The sequence below is a fragment of the Pinus tabuliformis genome, chromosome 1_1, assembly GCF_031772625.1.
Source record: "Pinus tabuliformis cultivar Carrire ecotype Pingquan chromosome 1_1, CPIR1, whole genome shotgun sequence".
NCBI classification, from domain to species: domain Eukaryota; kingdom Viridiplantae; phylum Streptophyta; class Pinopsida; order Pinales; family Pinaceae; genus Pinus; species Pinus tabuliformis.
In genome coordinates, this window is record NC_142297.1 from 420,313,835 (window position 1) to 420,335,117 (window position 21,283).

A 21,283-nucleotide genomic window follows, 5' to 3' on the forward strand; every position below is an offset into this window, starting at 1 on the left:
TGTGTCTAACTCTTTCTCTATTTCTTTCAGTTGGTCAGTTAACTTTAGTACCAAGTCCATAAGCTCTTCTTGTCCTTTTTGTGTTTCCAAGACTTCTACTATTTATGGGTGATGTAATGGTGGAATTTGGAGTTGCTTCTTCAAAGAAGCTATGTCATCATTCTTCTTCTTTATCAATTTTTCGATGGCCTTTACATATTTTGGATCGTGTCCCAACTCAATGGTTAAGTCCTCTAAGGACTTGATTCTAGTGTCTTTGGCCTGTGAAGAGGCCTTCTCAAATGGGAACTGAGCTAATATGTTATTCAAGGAGTTTTGTAATTGGTGGGCTACGATGGATTTCACTATAAAAGTGGAGTAAATCATCTCCCCTATTTGCTTGTGTAGGTCAATCTGGTCAAAAGGATGAATGTCCTTTGCTAATACTTCGAAATCTATATTTTTGAAGTTTACTGCTATTCTTGGTTGCTAAGTAGTAGGCTTCATAAATGTCATGTGCATTTTGCCTTCTTTTACATCATAGGCTAACATAAGCCTTGTTTGATTGGTAGGTTCCATCTTTAAGTATTGTGCATAAGTTTGGGCTTTTAGCCTCTCATTTCTGGCTTTTATGTCCTTGTACCTTTCTTTAATGCCTTGGTCTTTGTCAGTTGGCATCCTAAATGAGGACACTTCAACACTTTGTTGCCTTTCCAACATCTGAGTGTGCGATGTGGAAGGTTATAGTGGCCCCCGGAGGGAGTGGCATGTCTACTTCCTTCTCTTTCTATGCTGGTGGCCCCAACTATTTCTTCTGTCAATTCCCGTTCAGAGACATGATTTATCCTTTGCCTTTTAACCAGGCTGGTCTATGCATATTCCTGTGCGGTTGCTTTGCCTGAGGTAATGGCCTCTTCCCTATTTATTTTGAGGCTTTTCTCCTCATTTAGAGGAGTTTTCAAGATTGGGAGAGTAATCATGATGGGCTCTGTTAACTCCTTTGATAGGTCTAGTTGTTATGACTCTTCTTGCACCTGGGATTCTTCTTCTACATGTGATTCACTTTGTGCCTGTTATTCTCCTTGGGCTTGAGATTCTCCTGGCACCTGCAGGAAAGAACCTTCATCAAGTTGTTTATATAGATCAATTAGAGTATTTTCAACAGCAACTTCAGTGCTATCCCTTTCCACTAAAGTATTCTCCACCCATTCCAATTGATTTGCATATTTTTCTATTTCATGGATTCAGTGGTGAATGTAGGGATCCATATTGTTTTTCTATCTTTTGTTGTAGATGAAGTCAAGGGATCATATTTCCACATGAAGCTCTATTTTAGTTTAAGTCTCTTAAGGATTTGTTTTGCTTCTTTCCCAACTTCTCTGCTATTACACACAAAGGGGCCTAGTTGATCTTTGATTCTGAGCTGGGCCTTATTTTTCACTTTAACAAAATATACCTCATCTGAATTGATTATCTACATGTAGTACTACAAAGCAAATAACCTCATTGGGAGGTATCTGGGTAATTTATATGGGGCCAACTCACAGCCATAGATCCTAATTTCAGTGTGATTTTGGTACAAGTACCAATATCCCACTTTGTGTTGTTTTGAAAGCTGTAGGATCCTCCTGATATCTAAATTGATTCTTGGAGGAGGACTTCCTAGTAGCATTGTCACTATAGGATGTACAAAAATATCTATGAAGTCTGTATAGGGATATGGGGAGTCATACTTATGGATCAAAGGAGTCCAGAAAATCACTGACCTAGGATTCTCTTTAGTATCAAGCTTTTGGAGAGTAAAGGGGAACTTGTTAGATTGGTAATATAGGAAAAGGTGGTAAAAAACTGAGGAATACTTGAATACTTTCTCATTACTCATGCTAAAAAATTGGTCATGCATCCTATTAGCTACGAACTTTGCATAATCATACATGACAACAGGGGGCTATCTTGGAGAGAAAATGGACATGAAGGCTAAGATGATTTCATCTATATACTCACTGGTGGTATAACCTAAGATACTAGATATCGTTGCTACAATGTCCTGGCCAAATTGAGAAAATATGGTATATATATATATATATATGGGGGAGGATCTTTTGGAATATGTTTCACTTCTACAATAAAAGTTTGGAATATTTTAGCAAGCTTTGCAGTGGTTAGCTTGGGGAATCGGTCCAATAAGTCTCCAATTGAAATAGGGGTTAGATTTTTCCTTGGTTGTAGTTGCATCATTTCATTGATTGACTTGGCAATGATGGTGAAAAGTATGGTTTGGTCAGGGGACATCACTGCTCTTTGACTGGGAATGTAGTTTGCATGGCAATAATGGACAATTTCTGGAAAGATGTGTACCTCAAGAAATTGATACTTGGGCAAATTAGATTCCCAAAGACCTATTTTATCAGCATGGTTTAGGTATTGGTCTCTGTATCAGCAGTATAATTTGAGAGGGGATTCATGGACAAAGGTGTCCTTGATTTGGAAATCTTTATCAGCAAGGGGAAGGTAGTCCAGGTCCAGGTGAGGAGTGGAGATGGGTCTGACATCCATGGCAATTGGAGCTGCCATTCTTAGTTCTTGTGGATTTGAGAATGGGGGAGGTAAATTGTCAGTTTTTTAGGGCAATGGTGGCTCAATTCCAGGTGAGATTAATTTACTATATTTCCTCTTTAACTTCAATTAAGAAAACTTAGTGACTAGTTCGGAAATTGATAGGGCTTTCAATAGATTCTCACTTAAATACCTAGAATTTGAAGAAAATTGGGTCTGAACTAGGTGAATGGAAACTGTGAATGGTCAAAAAAGCTTCAAGAAAGCAAGAAGGCAATCAGGGAGCTTTATAACATCTTCACGGCACAATTTTACATGGGTTGATAGCTTGGACATTCACAGACACGTGCATGGAAGTTTTCCGTTGAAAAAAAGATGAAAGCAATATTTTCGGGCTTTTTTGGATTTATGCGCGAAAAGTCAGTTTGGTGGGTACAGGTGTACAGTGGCCATTTGTCACGTACTGGATTGAACAGTGGCTGTTTTGGCATGTAGCAGGCTGGCGGTAAGTGGTTTTCTTCGCACAACTTTTGGGCGCTTGGCAGTATTGGGGGGAGGCTGCCCAATTCCATTCATCGAGCACCACATTGCCTCGGGAGCCTAGTGGAAAACAACCCATTTCGGAAGGGTAACATTTGGATTTCGAGCCCTTCTGAAATCAACAAGGGCTTTCAAATGGGGAGAGGAGAGATCGTGTGGTGGTTGGGCAATGGAGTTGCACAGAAGGTAATGGGGAGAACCAATGGGTGTTTAAGCATGACAGATTTGGTTTAATGAGGGATTAAGGCAGGTATTAAGGTATCGATCGTGATTTAATTGGGATTTTAACTAACTTAATCAAGGATCGATTAGTTAGTGTGTCCGGGGGTAAAAAAACCTTAGTTAATATAATTAACCTGGGTGGGATTAATTAATATTTGTTGGGTCCCTATAATACTAGTGATTACCCCATTACTATTGTAGCCCCTTATTTATATTGTTATGCCCTTATTACCCCCATATTGTTATTTCTGTGCCCCATAGAATCCCTCTATTTCTATTTTTGTGGCTTTATATTATTATTGTTAGGTCAGCTGGATTATATTGTGACTCCTTAGACTCCTATATATAGAAAGGAGGTTTTGTCATTTGTATCATCCAAGAATTGTTCATTTATGTAATTTAAAGGAGGTTGCCCCCTCGAAGAGGCTGAATTATAAGGCGTTGATCTATCTTTTCTATCTTTTCTTGAGCTGGTTTCATAACATTTGGTATCAGAGCTTTGGATTCTAGGGTTTCGCTGCTCCAAATAGGTCATCGTGGCATTTGTGCTATAACGTTTCTTCTGTGACGTTTCAAAAGTCACAAAAAAAACCCATTTGAGAAGAAATTGCATTGAACCTTGGGTCTGAATTTCAGAGCCTTTCGTGAGACATTTACGGAGATATGATCTGAGGAAGTTAGTCTTTTTGCAGACTCCTAAATTACATTCAAACAGGTGACCTGGGGAAAATCGTCATAACTTTCTGTCTAGGAATCAGATTGAAATTTTGTAAGCAGGTACAGAAATAGGACGGACTGTAGTTTCTTGTATATATTTTTCAGAACCAGAGATCGAAAATTGTACACGTGGCACTTCATACAGGTTCGCTCTTCTGGAAAGGTCTATAATCAGGTCATCTTGGGAGATTGTGCATAACTCTTTCTTGGAGAATCCCATTTGGATCAGACTGGTGGCATTGGAAAGAGGACATAGAGAGATACTACAGGTCACAAATTCAGAACTATATGATTGGAAAGTACAGAGATACATTAGAGGCAATATCAAGCTCCTACAAAGTGAAAAAAGGTGTGTGGATTTTTTTAAATTTTTGCTTAAGCTTGGTTTGAAAATTTATTTTGAAGGAATTAAAAGGGCATAGTAGAGCATTATTATCGGTAACAGATGCCCCGAGGAAAGAAAATGCAAACACCTAGTAAGGAACCTGAAAGCTCTAGCATGACTTATGAAGAAGAGGAAGAAATGCTACATGATATATCAAAATTACAAGAACAAGTGCAACAAATGTCACGCTCACAAAAGTTAACAGAAGCTAAGATAAATGGCATGGAAGCTAAGATGAATGGCACGGAGGCTAAGATGGACAATTTGAAGATAGATTTGAACAAAAATTTGAAGACAGGCATGGCAGATTTGAAGACAGATTTGACAAATTTTCTACAAGAAATACTTACTAATGGTGAAAAGGTAGTAAAGGAAACTCATGATGAGAACAAAAGAAATGTTAATCATGATTCCATAGACGCTAATGTTGGATCGAAGAATCACCATATTCCAAAAATCAATATGAGGAAGTTTGATGGCAAGGATCCCGCCACATGGATATTAGAGATGGAGCAATTCTTCGATCTCAATAATGTGCAAAACACAAAAAGGGTACGTATGGCAACTATATATTTGGAACCAAATCAGTTTGAATGGTATCAATGGCTTTGTTCTCGTAAACAATTTATCACTTGGGCAATTTTTATGGAAGAATTGATAGCACATTATGAGGATACAAAAAGCAACACTTTTGTTACCCAATTGATAAGTCTCAAACAAAAGGGTTCAATAATGGAGCACATTGAGGAGTTCCAAAAATTGAACATAAGGGTAAAAGATATTCCAGAGGAGCATAGGATTGATGTGTTCATAGGGTCTTTAAAGGATAATATCCAACATGATGTTCGCCTTTGGGAACTTGATTCATTAGAGAAGGCATTTAGGTTAGCAAGAAAAATGGAAAGCAAAATTATGGCAGCTAGGAAGCATACCACTCACAACTATAAAGACGGACGTGTTCTTGCCCCTAGTCTTCCACAACCTACAAGGTTGACACCACAACAATTGGAAGAAAAAAGAGCAAAAGGGCTTTGTTATAATTGTGATAGCAAATACACAAAAGGTCATAAGTGTGCTGAGAAGAAATTATTCTACATAGATTGTGAAGAGGAAGAAGAAAAGGAGCAAGAAAGGTCAAAAGAAGAGGATATACTCCAGGAACAAAGCCTAGATGTTGAACAAATAAATCTGACCATACCTTGTAATGCATTGGCGGGAATTACCACTCCTCAAACCATCAAGATAGAAGGACAAATCAAGAAGAAAAAGGTAATAGTGTTGATTGATTCAGGAAGCACCCACAATTTTATTCATTGTAGGGTAGCAAAAGAATTGAATTGCTTCCTATATCCAGCACCAGAGTGTCAAGTGATGATTGCAAATGGAGGAACAATAAATTGCTCTGGAAAGTGCCATAATATCAAGCTATCCATGGGAGAATATGTATTGACTAGCCCAATGCTTTCCATTCCAATGGGAGGTGTTGATGTTGTACTAGGAGTCCAATGGCTACAATCCTTGGGTACAATAGCTTTTAATTTTCAAGAACTTTTCATCAAATTTTCTATGGAAGGAAAGGAAGTTGAATTAAGGGGTATTGCAGGGAAACCAGGAAAGATAATCAGCTCTAATGGCATGGAAATGGGCTTTTATTAGGGATTTAATAAATAAATTAGCAATTTAGTCAAATAAGCGGAAGGGGCACCATACCCTAAGCATATGATTTTCATGTTTTTAATGCTTTCCGATAATCACATAAAGACTTAGGATATAATGTTTTTGTGGTTTTTTTATGTAAAAATGAGTTATGTGGGGGAACAAATTCTTTTCTTAGGTAAAAGTGACTTAACATTAGGAAAGAATATTATTTAGGGAAAATGAATGTATTGAAGGGGGAGGAATGAATGCTTATGAAGTGATTTAGTACTTATTGCCTATAAGTCATTGAGCCGAGGGTCTGGTCCCTCCAAAAGTCAAAGAAATGCTCTGAGCCTCTTTGACTTAGGGTTTTTAAGTACTTTGATCTTTATTGTGGGAAATTAGTTAAGTAAAAGGTGAAATGAATGAGGGGAATTCATTAATTCACTTTGATATCCATCTGCATGCTTAAGTTCCCATTCACATTTGGAACTTTTATGATTAAAAAGATGATGCACATGCTTTTGTCTAATCAATTATCAAAATTATGCAACCTTTCTACTACTTACCCATCTACTCATCCTACCATTTTTACTTCTCCTTATTATGGTGCATTTGAGCTAGCAAAAAATTATTTTTTTCTTTACAAAAGTAAACTAACTAAATCTAACCTTATGACATCCAAGGGCTCAGATTAAACAATTGAGCTCTTTTTATTTACTCAACCTATCTACTTATCTGCCAAGATTAAACAGTTTGGTCAAATTTTATTCTCTATCTATGGAAATGAAATTGAAACATGAAGTAGCCAAGCTTAATCATTTTGACTATCATGTATTGTGGCAAAAATTACAAACTGCACACAATTTTTTATTTTGCACAAAAAGTAAATAGTAGTGGCATTTTGACTTGCACACTTTCATGGTCTTTTGTTTTCTTGAGGTTCATAATTTTCATCTTTTTTTACCTTTTTATTCTTTCTGTCCTCTGGTCATTATTTTAGGACATACCCTCTTTACACTTTTAAATTTTTTGAATATGGAAAACATTTGCAGAAAGCAAAGGTATGTACATATTACAGGTTTAATCTCAGCCATTAAAAAATTATGACTCCTATTGGTATAGGAACCTAACACTATTAATGCTTAATTTAGCACCTAAATGTTTTGTGTGGCACAAAGAATGCCAAAAATAGTGCCATCCTCATAAACAACACCAACTTTTTCAAAAAAATGGAGAAAAATACACTAAAAAACAGTCCTTGGAAGAAAAAAATGGAGCAAAAAATTTAGCTAAACGCAGGAATTTCTTGTAGTGAATTCTTTAATTAGAAATCTTTAATTAATAATTAATATTTCCAATAATCAACAGCTTTTGAAGATAGAATAGTAAATATAATGACAAAGGAGACAATCAACAAGAGACATCAAATTTTCAGTCAATGATGAGGGAAAAATTGTTAATTTTAGGAAATAATGGTATGTTCTATGCTTTAGAGCAATTTTGCTTGAATTTCTTTATTAGCGAAGTATCAATATTCAAATTATTAATCACATCAACATGATCGTAAAATGCAGATAGAACATAAACATAAGCAGTAGAAGACAAGCCAATACAAGAGGACAAAAGATGTGGCACTAGCGAGGGACAAACCCCAATGATGGGAAACCCTTGATCAAATCTTCTTAGGGTATTCAATAGTTCAGCATAGAAAGATAGTACAATAAACAAATCTGATAATTTATAATAGCAGCAAAAGAGCCCTTAACTAGAGAAGTCAATGCTAGTCAAGAGGGAAGATTTGATCCTTAGCAAATTTGTCAAATTTAGTCAACTTCGGCCTCCAAACAAGAAACATAAAACAGCCCTCAAAATAATCAAATTCAACCCAGCCAAAGTCTAGTCAAACAACCCACCTACGGTCATCCCTAGTTGCAGTCAATGTTGGTCAACAATCAACATTTAGCCTTGATTTCTGTGCCCAGAAATGCAGCTTGCCCAAACATAAATATCCCTCACAAAAACATAGTCAAAGGAGGTCAATGCATGCTAGTCAAACCTTGGTCAAACTATCCAGAAATTTGATCTCCTGAAATTTCACTCTCTTGAAATTTCAACCTCGTGAAATTTCACTCTCCTAAAATTTTGACCTCCTAAAATTTCACTCTCGTGAAATTTTGGACATGTGGAGAGAAAGAGAGACCTATAAATTTGTACGCAATCAATGAGGAGAGAGAGAGAAATGTGAATATGAGTGTATCCAAATGAGGCTAATTCATCTTCTAATTATATGCAACGTTGAGGATGAATAGACATGATTTTTGGGCTTCTGAGCCTACATATGGTTTTTGGTCGACCTTGACAATTTGACCATAATCAAAATAAATTCATAATTTCATTTGTACATGTCATGATTGGATGATCTTTAGATCAATCCTACACCTCTCGAAGAGATGAATCTAATAAAACTATCAAGTGCCATAAATAATATGACCCATGTGGAGTTTGGTCCTAGTTGCCAATTTTAATACTCCCTCTCAACTAGGGAGAATTCCATCTTCCAATCCATCTTCCAATTTGTACTATCTCTGCCAGGAATGCACTTCTTTGCACTGCTCTGCTCTGCTGAAATATGAAGAAGAAGAAGTTATCAAGAATGTATCATACCATTCTCTACTGATCTAAAGTCAGTCCCAATTAAAGGAGAGTGTGGCATAACACTCTTACTGACTCGAAGTGAGTTCCAATCAAAAGAGAGTGTCTCATACCACTCTTGCTGACCTAAAGTGAGTGCCAATTGATTCCATATCAATATTGGTCATCCTAGCATAGGGAGTACGATAGTACACGATGCATCCATCAGTAGTACTATGGTCCCTATCCTTATTTCCCTACTCATTGGCCAGATAAGAGGTACTTCCCATGAGTCCTAGACGACATGGGTAGGATGTCTTAGTAGGAGAAGGATGAACCACTCATCCTGCCTACATGTCACCAAGGGGTATCACAAGGGAAGGGTAAAACACTCACCCTGTACATAGAAAACCACTAGGGGAAGGTTGAATCACATACCCTATTGTTTCTCATTGCTCCAAGAAGTACCCTAATCCCCCCGGAGCTCCGAGAGCTCAATGTCCTTCTCATACAGGACCCTCATAAGAGGGTCTCTCCATGACTCCAATTCATTCTCAAAAGGCCAAGAAATTGACCTTCCCTAGGGATTTTGTCAGAATATTGGTGACTACTCATTAGTCCCAACCTGATGGAGCCTTATTTCTCCTCGTTGTACCATATACCACAGAAAGTGGTACCTGATATCTATATGCTTGGAGTGATCATGAAACACGGGATTCTCTTATAATCAGATCCCACTCTGGTTGTCGCAGAGGATCGCAGTGGTATCCATCACATGTCCAAACGGCTCACTGAAGAGCTTCCTCAATTAGACAACTTCACAGGAGGTCATACAAGTAGCTATGTATTTTACCTCGATAGTACTCAAGGTAACTGATTTCTACTTCTTGCTCATCCAGGATACCAAAGCAAAACCCAAAGAAAAACAATATCCATAAGTGCTCTTGTGATCCACCACACTGCGATCCCAATCAGCATCAGAATAACCATGTAGCCTCACATATCCGGTAATGTATCTCATTTGATGAGTGATTATGCCTTGAAGATATCTCAAAAGATTCTTGGCACCAATCCAATGTATACGATGAGGCTCAACCATATATTGGCTCAATGTGTTAACTGCAAAACATATGTCTGGATGAGATTTCACCAAGAACACCATTGTTGCTGTGAGTTGATGATACTCAAAAACATTTCCCAATTCAGATCCAGCAGCACTGCCACGTAACTTCTAAAATTTAAGTTTTATCAGACTAGTCACACATTTGCAATCCACCATCCCAAATTTTTCCAATATCTTCACAACATATTTTCCTTGAGAGAGGAAAATTTCACCTCGCTTTAGTCAGACCTCCAAACCTAGGAAATAGTGCATTGGTCCTAGGTCCTTTAGAAGCCAACTCCCTCTTAGATTTGTGAATGAGAGGGTTGGGACTTCCTTAAGGTCCATGCTTTATTTTGTAGACCCACTTAGAGGTGACAACTGATTTGTCCTCGGGTCTAGGGACCACATCCCACACATCATTCTTCATAATTGACTCATATTATTCATTCATAGAATCCTTCCATACTTGATGCTTCACGGCTTATTCGAATTATGAAGACTCATTTTGAATGATAGTGCTCATGGCGGTCAAATATCCTTGATACGTGTTCAACTTCCTTCTTTCATGAAAAGTCCCCCTTGGTGCAATGTGCCTCTCGAAATCTTCAAGAGTCTCCCTAAGCCATGAGGGTCTCCTTTTGGAGGAGGATGTTTCATGAAGAGGACGATCAATAGGGTCCATAGGTTCATCAACATCAGGCATCATTTCGTCCTCTTTTGCACCCTGATTTCCAATGTCATCCTTTTTTTTCTTTTCTTAGAATAGGAATTTTTTTGATCTTCGTGAGGGCTATATCTTGGTTGAAGGTGATATCATGAATTATCTCAACTTCCTTTTGACCAACCAAATAAATTATATATCCCTTATAATTTTCACTATATCCCCCAAATATTCATTTCTTCCCACATGCACCCAATTTTCTTCTTCTCTATTTTGGCACATGAAAATATACAGGACTTCCAAAAATTCTAAAATGAGAGATAGTGGGTTTCTTACCAGTGAACATTTCTTCGAGATTTTTGGAGTTCAATTCTTGACGAGGGCATCGGTTTTTAACATACATAGTGGTATTTGTAGTTTCAGCCCATACGAACTTCGAAAGTCCTTGATCATGAAGCATGGCACGAACTGCTTCTACAATACAGTGATTCTTCCTTTCATCAACACAATTCTTCTCAGGGGTGTATGGCATTGTAGTCTCCCTCTTAATACTAGCTTCTCTACAATAATATTGGAATTCATTGGATTCATACTTGGTCCCATTATCAGTCCTCAATATCTTGATTTTCTTGTCGGATTGGTTTTCAATCAAGGCTTTCAAGTGTCGAAACTAGGTGAACACTTCATCCTTCTCCTTCAACAAGTAGATCCAGGCCTTGCGAGAATAATCATCTGTAAAGGTGAGCTAACATAAGTATCCTCACAAAGAGTTTACGGGCATCATACTAGATATGTCAGCTTGGTTCAATTGCAATATATTTGTGGTCTTGCTATTAGTTGAGGGGAATGGTCCCCTCATAATTTTTCCTTCGGCACATCCCAGACATACACCCTCATGCTCTACTTTGAACTCGGGCATACCTATCACCAACTGTCTCCATAGTTTATATGGTAGAAATGTGTCAGAAGACATGGCTCCCAATGGACTTCCTCCAACTTGATACAATGTTTCAACCCTGAACCTAAGAGTAAAAGCATCTTTAAAAATTCTTTTCCAAACACATACATTTCCATCGATGAATGCCACCTTGAACCCTTTGTCCTCCATGGCTAAAATCAACACCAGGTTCTTCTTGAGATCAAGTATATATAGTACTTCTTGCAAATGAATAGTGTTGCCTTGATTCAATTGAAGGGTAACATTCCCTACTCCCTTCACAGTATAGGTGGCATCGTATCTAAGGATGATATCCAAGTTTGTCTCCTTTTCTATCAAAATAGAGAGGGCTTCCTTGTGTCTGGTGAAGTGCCTTGAGGCACCATTATCAATTAGCGAATTTCCCAAAGTGTTTGAAGGAGAGGCAGTCGAGAGGGCCGATATAAGATAGTACTCTTTTTGCTTCTTGTTAACAACATTTGATTCTTCATACCTGGAGTTCCTTGATTTCTTGGGTGGTCGATCATTTCCTTGATATATCGTATTCCTTTTTCCTTTGCCATTGGACCTTCCATTCCTTTTATCATTGTTGTTGAAGTTTCCCTTGGAATGATTGTGATCATCATCATGTGATGTGTCCCTTCTATTTGGAAACTCCCTTGCATAGTGGCCAAACTTATTGCAAACAAAGCACTTGCCCTTCCTTCCTCCCTTAAATCCAGGCTCTCCAAGGAAATGAACTTTACACCCTGCATTATTTCTCCTTTTAGGATGAGAAGAGAATGTAGTGGGGTTGCTTCTATTAGAAGGCATTTCTTGCTCCACCATTCTTGTTTCTTCTTGAATGCATCTCAACATCAATTCTTCAAACCCTCGAATTCGATCATTGTTGAGGATGGTGGTTATAAATACATACCACTTAGGTGGGAGTCCTCCAAGGGTGGTGAGAGTAAGTTCCTTGTGAGGAATGACTTCTCCAATCGAGAGTATATCATTCTTGATCTCAGTAATCCTCAATAAATATGATTCAATGTCCTCGTCATTGCCCTTCTTAATATCCTTCAACTTATTCTTGAGAAATAGAATTTGATCGATATTAATAACCTTGAATATGTCGACCAACCTGTCGTAGATCTCCTTGGAGGTATTCAATTCAGAGACGTAGGCCACGAGATACTTGTCAATGGAATCCCTAGTAATCCTCTTTGCTTTGACTTCAACCCTATTGTACTTGTTCTTCGCAGCCGCTGATGCATTTGAAGGAGGTTCAGGAATTTTACCCTACACATAGTCCATCACTTCTTTTTCTTCCAAGTTCAAATCAAGAGACATCTTCCATCCATGATAGTCAAATTTATCATGAAGCTTCTCTCTAGCCGGGAATTAGGATGAAGAACCCATTGAACCTTTTGTCCTTGCCCAACTATCTTTGGTGATTTCTCTTTCACTCTTGCTTGGGCTTTGTGTTCACCTTACCTCTGATACCATGTTAATTTTAGGCAACAATGGTATGTTATATGCATTAGATCAATTTTACTTCAATTTCATTATTATCCCGGTATCAATATTCATATTAGAAATCACATCAACATGATAGTTAAATCGAGATAGAACATAAGAAGAAAACAATAGAAGACAATCCAAGACAAGAGGAAACAAGGTGTGGCACTAATGAGGGACAAACTCCAATGTGGGGAAACCCTTGATCAAATATTCTTTTAGCCTTCAATAGTTCAGCAGAGAGAGATAGTACAATTTACAGATCTGATAATTTATAACAACAGCAAAAGAGCCCTAATGAGAAAAGTCAACACTAGTCAACATGGCAGATTAGCAAATCGATCGACTTTAGTCAAATTTGGCCTCAAAAGAGCAATATAAAATATCTATCGAGACAATAAAATGTAGCCAAGTCAAAGTCTGGTCAAACAGCCCACCGGCGGTCAGGCCTAGCTGCAATCAACGTTGGTCAAAAGTCAACGTTTAGACTCAACTTTTGTTCCTAGAAATGCGGCCTACCCAAACAGAGATAGCCCTTACAAAAACGCAGTCAAAGGAGGTCAACGCATGCTAGTCAGTGCTTTGTCAAACTGTCCAGAAATTTGGTCTCCTGAAATTTCGGCCTCGTGAAATTTCGCTCTCCTGAAATTTCGGACATGTGGAGAGAGAGAGGCCAAGAAATCAGTACCCAATCAATGAGGAGAGAGAGAGAGAGAGAGAGAAGTGTCAAGATGAGTGTGTCCAAATGAGACTAAGTCACCTTCTATTTATATGCAACGTTGAGGATGAATAAACATGAATCTTGGGCTTTTCAGCCTACATAAGTTTGTTGGCAGACCTTGACAATTTCACCATAATCAAAATAAATTCATAACTTCATTTGTATTGTTGAAATCTGATGATTTTTAGATCAATCCTACACCTGTTGGAGAAAGGAATCCAAGAAAAATATGAGCTGTCATAAATAAGATGACCCATGTGGAGTTTGGCCCTAGTTGTCAATTTTAACAAAAACCCACTACCGAGAAAACCTTTTGAAATTATTCTCCTATTAGCTTGTCACAAAATGTTCAAGAGAGAGTATAATGAGCCAATGAAAATTTCATCCAAAGAAATTAACCCGACAACATTTAGAAATATGTTCCTAGCATCAATCTAGATGAGAGACAATTGTTCTTGTATGTGGTCAACTCCGCTCAAATGTCAAATTGTAACCCATGTGTGATGTTGAGAGCTTCCAACAACATGGATGAGTTTGAATGCCTCTGGTTATAGCCGAAAAGTGTGTGTGTCAAGGTTGTGCTTGGAAACCAAAACACTAGCACAAGTGAGATCATGTAATCTAGGACCTTCACGAACCAATCTCCTAGACCCAACCTCCTACATGTGTGAACCAATCTATGAAGAAGTGAAGAAGAAGATGTTTGTTGATGTCCAAATGAGCTTGAGGTCACTTGTATTTATAGACTTCCAAGGGTGTCCATTTTCCTTACCTGTCTTTTGGTGCACTTGGGTTTTTCTTCAAAAGTACACTTTCCCTTGTCCAAATTAAGTGCTTAAATAGTCAAAATTGGTCCTCTAGAAAGGACAAATCTAGTCCCACTATTGGAATTTGTGCACATGTGGGTTTTTCTTGAGAATTACACTTTCCCTTGTCCAAATTGAGTCCTTAAATAGTCAAAACTGGTCAGTTGTAAAGGACAAATCTAGTCCCACTGTCTGAATTTGTCACTTAGCTTCCAAATTAACATGTTGAAGTCATCCACCTTAAAACACTTAAGTCCATGGTCTTGAGTTGTCTATGTCAAAACTCTTTTTTTTCATTAGAACGATATCCTTCTTAAAGATTTTTCATGAACTTAGAAAGGATTCCAACAACTATGGTTTAGTAGTGGTAAGGTAGATAAGATTCCTTACAATCTACTTGGTTGCATCTTCAAATTCATTCCTCTTTCTAACCTTTTTAGTGTAGGCTTCAAATTTTGTTCCAATAAAATAGATATACTCAACCATGCCAAACTTATACAACATTTTTTCAAGATGCCTCTTCATATATTTTACAAATTTAAAACAACTTTAATAATAACAGAAGTTAGAAGAAAAAATGACACTTTCTCTTTTGTAAGAGTGGAATCCAAACTAAAATATCACTATTACTAAATCTGAAAAACAAAAATCTGTAAGAGTCCTCCTATCTAGCAGATCACTGAAAAACAAATTCAAGGAAGATCTCCGGTGTAGAGCATGCAAACACACCCAACACAAGGAATAAATGACTGCAAAGGGCTAGTGGGACACCCGACAGCATGCTCCAGCCATTTTTAATCTGGCTTAACACAATGCAGAGATAACATATACCCGAGAGGGAAACCAAAATATTCCTATCGCTATGTAGGCATACAATAACAGATACCTGCTGCAGCTGTTTAATAAAGTTCAGTTACATTGTGAATTTCTGTGAAAATTTAGAGTAAATCCTGCCTTGTGATGGAATCACTGGAGTACTTGAATGATGATGGATGACAACCCCTTGAAGAAAAATGGTGATCCAATTCAAGAAAGTACAATAACACGGGAAGCAGGTAAATTCCTGTTCCTCCATTATTGCCAACATGCTTTGACTGTTTGGCACTGAAAAGGAAAGGCTGCTACAATCATGACCAATTTTTTATGAAGACTTGCGTCACAAGCTGTAATGATATGATAAGGTGCACCACAGGATTTACAACTGCACCGTTTGTTAGACAGTTCGAGTCAAATCCTGCTTTTAGCAGTGCAGTGACTTATAACGAAAAGCTTCAGATGTCCCACAAAGTCCTACAGATCGATGAAGTCATAACAATGGCGTAGCGTAACTATTTCGTATTTTGGTATTAGATTTTGTGATAAAACAGTCCATTTTTATGGTTATATATATATATAATTTCAAAGAGAATAATTTTGTATACGTTCATAATGGCTATATTTTATTATCGATCTTGTTAAATTATACATGTATGGTTTTATATTTACTTTTCATTTATATATAGATGGTAATCACTAATTTTCAATCATATTTTATTTGACAAATAAATCATTTTGTAATAAATAATTTATGTATTAAATTTTAATTTCAGAAATTAGATTTTATTTAAATTTTATAATAATTAATTAAATAGATATTTTAATCTAATATTTATATTTTAAATAATTTTGTGTTTGAGAATTTTTATTATTTAGTTTATTATTTTTATTGGAGGTGTTTTCATGGTAGAAATGTTGTAATGTTGTGTCTTATTTTAACGTTTTTACTATAAAAGATTGTATAAAAATATAAATAAAATTTAAATAATTATAATTATAATTATCAATAAAACATTTTGATTCCATCAAATTAGATAAAATAAAATAAATATTAAATTAATAATTATATTTATAATTAATGAAATATAAATATATTTGGTTATCTAGTCAACTATAGAATATTTTAACTCTATTAAATTATATAAAAATAAAATAAAATTTAAAATTATTAATTAATAATTATTAATAATTAAACTAGCTTAAATATTCTGGATTTATAAATCATTACATGTGTAAACATTTTTTCAACTTTTGTAATAAAAAAAAAAAGTTAAATTTCATCTGTCTCAATATTTAATAAATGAAAAATAAAAATAAATTGAAAATGATTTATATTTATAATTAATACATACATATTATTTATATATATATATATATGTGGGGTGTTGGAATATATTTAACATTTTAAAAATATCAGTCCTTTGGTAGTAAATGTGTATATATGTAGTAGTATACAAATAAGTATAAGTAATTAGAATGTTAACTTTACTGTAAGTTATTTAATTATTAAGTGTGAATATTAATAGTATTGTAAATTGGCTAATTCTTAAGTGTGAATATGAGGCAGGTTTGTTAATAATATTTTAGATTGTAAAATTATAAGATATAATAAGTACAAGTATTATGTATATTAATAATCTTTTCTATTATTTTATTATAATTAATATTTTTTATAAAATAATTATTAATGTATATAATATTAAAATTATTTTGATTGTTTTTTAAAATTTTAATTAATAAATTTGGACTTATAACAAAAATGTGTATATAGTTATTATGATTATATATTTAATTTACCATGTTTGTAATATATATATATATATATATATATATATATATATATATATAATTTTAATAAAAATTAAAAAAAAAAAAAAAAAAAAAATAGTTAATATTTTAAAAGTTTAAAAATACTTATGGAACATTAAAATGCATTCAAATCCTAATATCAAATGTTAATTATTTTTATTTATATATTTTATTTCCGATTTTGAAACCAATTCCATTTTTTCCACTTAATTTTTAATTAAATTCCCAAGTGTGTAAGATGCACATCGAATGTTACAATACATCGATTCTGCCGTGAGATTTAGGCTTCCCCTTGTTAAAATTTTCAGGAAAAATATCTGACGGTGATTGATTTTGCATTTCCTGAAATTCCATTATTTATGGAAATATTTGTCGAAAATTGGGAGTATAGATGGACTGTGGGAAGTTTTAGGGTTTCTGGATGAGCCTGTTGAATAATACTTTGATGTAGGGAGGTGTTACATTATGAAGTTCACAAGTTTTAAGCGTACAATTTGTAATTTGTATGGGCTTGTGATACGGAATATTTAAATTCTTTGTATTTGTTGGAATTTGTTTAACAAATAATTGTTGAAATGTTAATTTGTATTGTTTAAACGCTAATTTTGAATATTTGAGTAAATTTAAAATTTCACAATAAATTCAAAAATTCTAATTTTACATTGAATTTAGGATTTCCGCTAAAATTTCATAGAGTGGGAAGAAAAAGTAATATAATGATCCATATGGCATGTTTTAAAATTCTAATAAAAATAATAATTTTATTTATTTATATTTTTAAACATTTAATTTAAACTTTGGTGTGGTTTAAGTTATTTATTGATAAAAGAAGATTCATAAATATGAAATTTATTGTCTACATTTATTCATTGCTTAAGATATGAGAAAAATGAAGACAAAAAGTAAAAATTAATACTAGATAAATCATAAAAAAATAGCATGGTAATGATACCTTAAAGCTAACTAGAGACAATACTTAATTGAAAATATTTGATTTCTATCCTCACAATACATAAAGATTTAAAATTAAAATGAAACTTGGGAGAATGTTGTTAGCACTAAAACCACTAATGATTTAGACTTATAAAAGAACACAACATAATACAGATACAAACATCAACACACACATGCACACGAAATAAAACTTCATTTCATTAATATTAAAGAACTAAAATAGTCCTACGTACAATTGGAAATAAACTAATTCGGGGATCGTAGCTTATCTCTGAAAAGAGATGTGGTCATTGCATGCCTTTGAGCTATGTTACAATGAGGTTTTAAGGCTTATTTATTGTTGAGAAACAATGAAAAGCCAGAAACATCCAAAAACCTAACCTTAGGAAATGAAGGCCCAAAATTATGGGCCACGTTGGGATAAGTTGATACATCGACTTCTCGACATCATGACTTTGGCATACGATATTCATTTGACACGCATAACAGCTCGTTAGAAACATCTATTTGAGGACTACAACTTTCGACTGCAATCATTTTGAAAAACACATGTTTGCTCGTTTTCCAGAAAAAAAAATGTCATTTAGGGCCTCAAAAAGGCTTCGGAAGTTCAAGACCCAAAAAACTGTCAAAAATAGTAAATTGTGCTACAATTAAAGAAACTAAAAAATTGAAAGAAACAATGGTGGGTGTCCAAGTGGAATAGGCACGAGGCGACCAATATCCACCTAGATTAGTCCTCCCCCCATAGGAAGCAGTGGTCCCCATTGCATTGAGTGCCCCCATGAGATGAAGGAACTTTTGTTGAACTTGGTCCCTTGCGAGCCACTTGCCTTGGTGCAAGAGCTGATGAGCTTTGACAACCCGATACGGTTGGATATTTTGTTGGCGAGTTTTCTTGATCTATGTGGTTAGGATTTTATGAGTTGTGATTTCTTTGATGCAACTTGGCTTGAGCTATATTGGTATCAACTGCTGAGCAATGTGTGATGTGTCCAACAATGGGGGAAACTATGGCTACAACTAGTCCACATTGAATATTAGGTGCAAACCAAGGAATGGTGGAACGTTGAATTTGAAATCATTATCCCCTACAGCCTTAGTGATGGTGTAAGGCTCATATCGGAGTGGTTGAAGCTTTCAGCAAGCCCCAACAAGGCTCTCCTTCTGCAAATGTAATGAAACTTTGCCACCCACCTCAAACATGTGTGGCACTCGATGTTGCTCATGGTGTTGTCTGTACTTAGGATTTTCTCTATCTAATACGCCATGGACGTGCTCGCGGATTTTTGTTGAATGTGCTCAATGAAGTTGTTAGATTTGTTGGCTTTGGATTGGACCTGAGTTGAATCTACCTCAGTACCTACACATGATATGGAAACATCAATGGGACATAGTGGCTAGAATCTCAGTCCCACCTGAAAGGGGTTGTGGCTTGTTGAATTGTGGAGAGCTTTGTTGCAGATGTTCTGGATATAGGGGAGCTTTTCATCATATGTGCGTGGATGCTTCAAGTTTTACATGCGTGGGATATGCATGATCATCATGTTGACGACCTATTGCTGGTCATCAGTTTGGGGGTGGAAGGTCGTGGACTTAGTGAGCTTGTATCTAACAACGACAAGAGGCTTGACAAGAATGCACTTAGGAACATGTTGTCCCGATCTAAGATAATGGGTTGTGGGATCCTAAATTGTACCCACACTCATTCAAAGAAAAGTTTGGCAGTGAATTATTTTGTGATACTCTTCTTACAAGTCGACACAGTGGCCATCTTGGTGAATCTATCGACGACCATGAAAACATAGGCATTTCCATGCTTTGTATAAGGAATAGCCAACATGTAATCCGTGGAGATGTATTCCCAGGGCCGATTAGTAGTAGGTAGAGGAGTATACAAGCCTTGCTTATTAATTGTAGGTTTGGCAATGGTGCAGGAAGTGTAGGATCTAATGTATTTCCCAACATCATGTCGAGCGCTTGGCTAGTAAAAATAATTTTGTGGCATTTCCATTGTCTTTTCTGTCCCAAAATATCCAATGACTCGACTATAGTGTGTCTCCTAAATTATTTTGGCACGCTCTCTTGAAGGAACACAAAGGTGTCCCAAGTGGCCTAATAACGCATCCTAGAGGTGAAACACTAGAACTTTCTTACCTTCAAGGAGCATCTTATATGTGGTGTCGAATTCTAGATCACTCTTGTAAATATGGGGCCATTATGAAGTCTCATGTCCACAAGAATCAAGCATAGTGGTTAGCGCCATGACTGGTGGTCATCTAAGGCAGTCTGCAACATTATTGTTTCTTCCCTTCTTATACTTAATGTTCAAATGGAATTTTTACATGTATGTGGACCATATCGGATGGTAATCGTTTTGTAACTTTCCTTGTGTGTGTATGAACTACAAGGGTTGGTGGTGTGTGCGGATGATTATTTCCTTCCCCATAATGTAATGCTTCCATTTTCAGCAGTCCTACACAATGGAATACATCTGTTTGTCATAGGTGGGATACTTTTAGACTATGTCTAAACGTATCTCACTGTGATATTCCACTGGATTCCCATGTTGAGTAAGAGTTGTGCCAATATCATAGTCAGAGGCATTTGTCTCAATATTAAATGGTTTTTTCACGTCTGGTAATATGAGGACTGGTGCAGAGTTAAAGCTATGTTTCAACTTGAAAAACACCTTATGTTGTGACTCATGCTAAAATAACTTTTCTTTCACTCCACCCTTGGTGACTTACTCAAAGGCCAAGTGATATAGGAGAACCCTAACAAGAACATACAGTAGAAATTGACAAGACCTAGAAGGCTACAGAGCTCTGTTAGAGTGGTTGGGTTTAGTCAATCCTCAATAACTTGTATCTTGGTTGGGTCCACATGCACATCCCGATCATCAATGACGTACCCTAGATATTGTACCTGGGTCATACCAACAATGCATTTCTCTGAATTGGCACACAATTTGTCTTGTTGTGGGCTTTGGAGGACCCGTCAAATATGATGGATGTTCTCTTCCCAACTCTAGCTGGAGATCAAGATGTATTCCATACACATTATTACGAATGAGTTGGTGAAGGGCCACAAGATGTCATCCATCATCCTCATTAAGTTTGCGAGGGAATTTGTCAACCCGAAAAGCATGACCAACCATTCGAAAAGGCCCTCCTTGGATTTGAAGGCATTATTCCACACATCGAAGGGTTCAATTGGTACCTAGTGATAACCAAACTTCAAGTCAATCTTGGTGAAATATTTGGCCTACTTGAGTTGGTCCATAAGGTCATCAATTCGTGG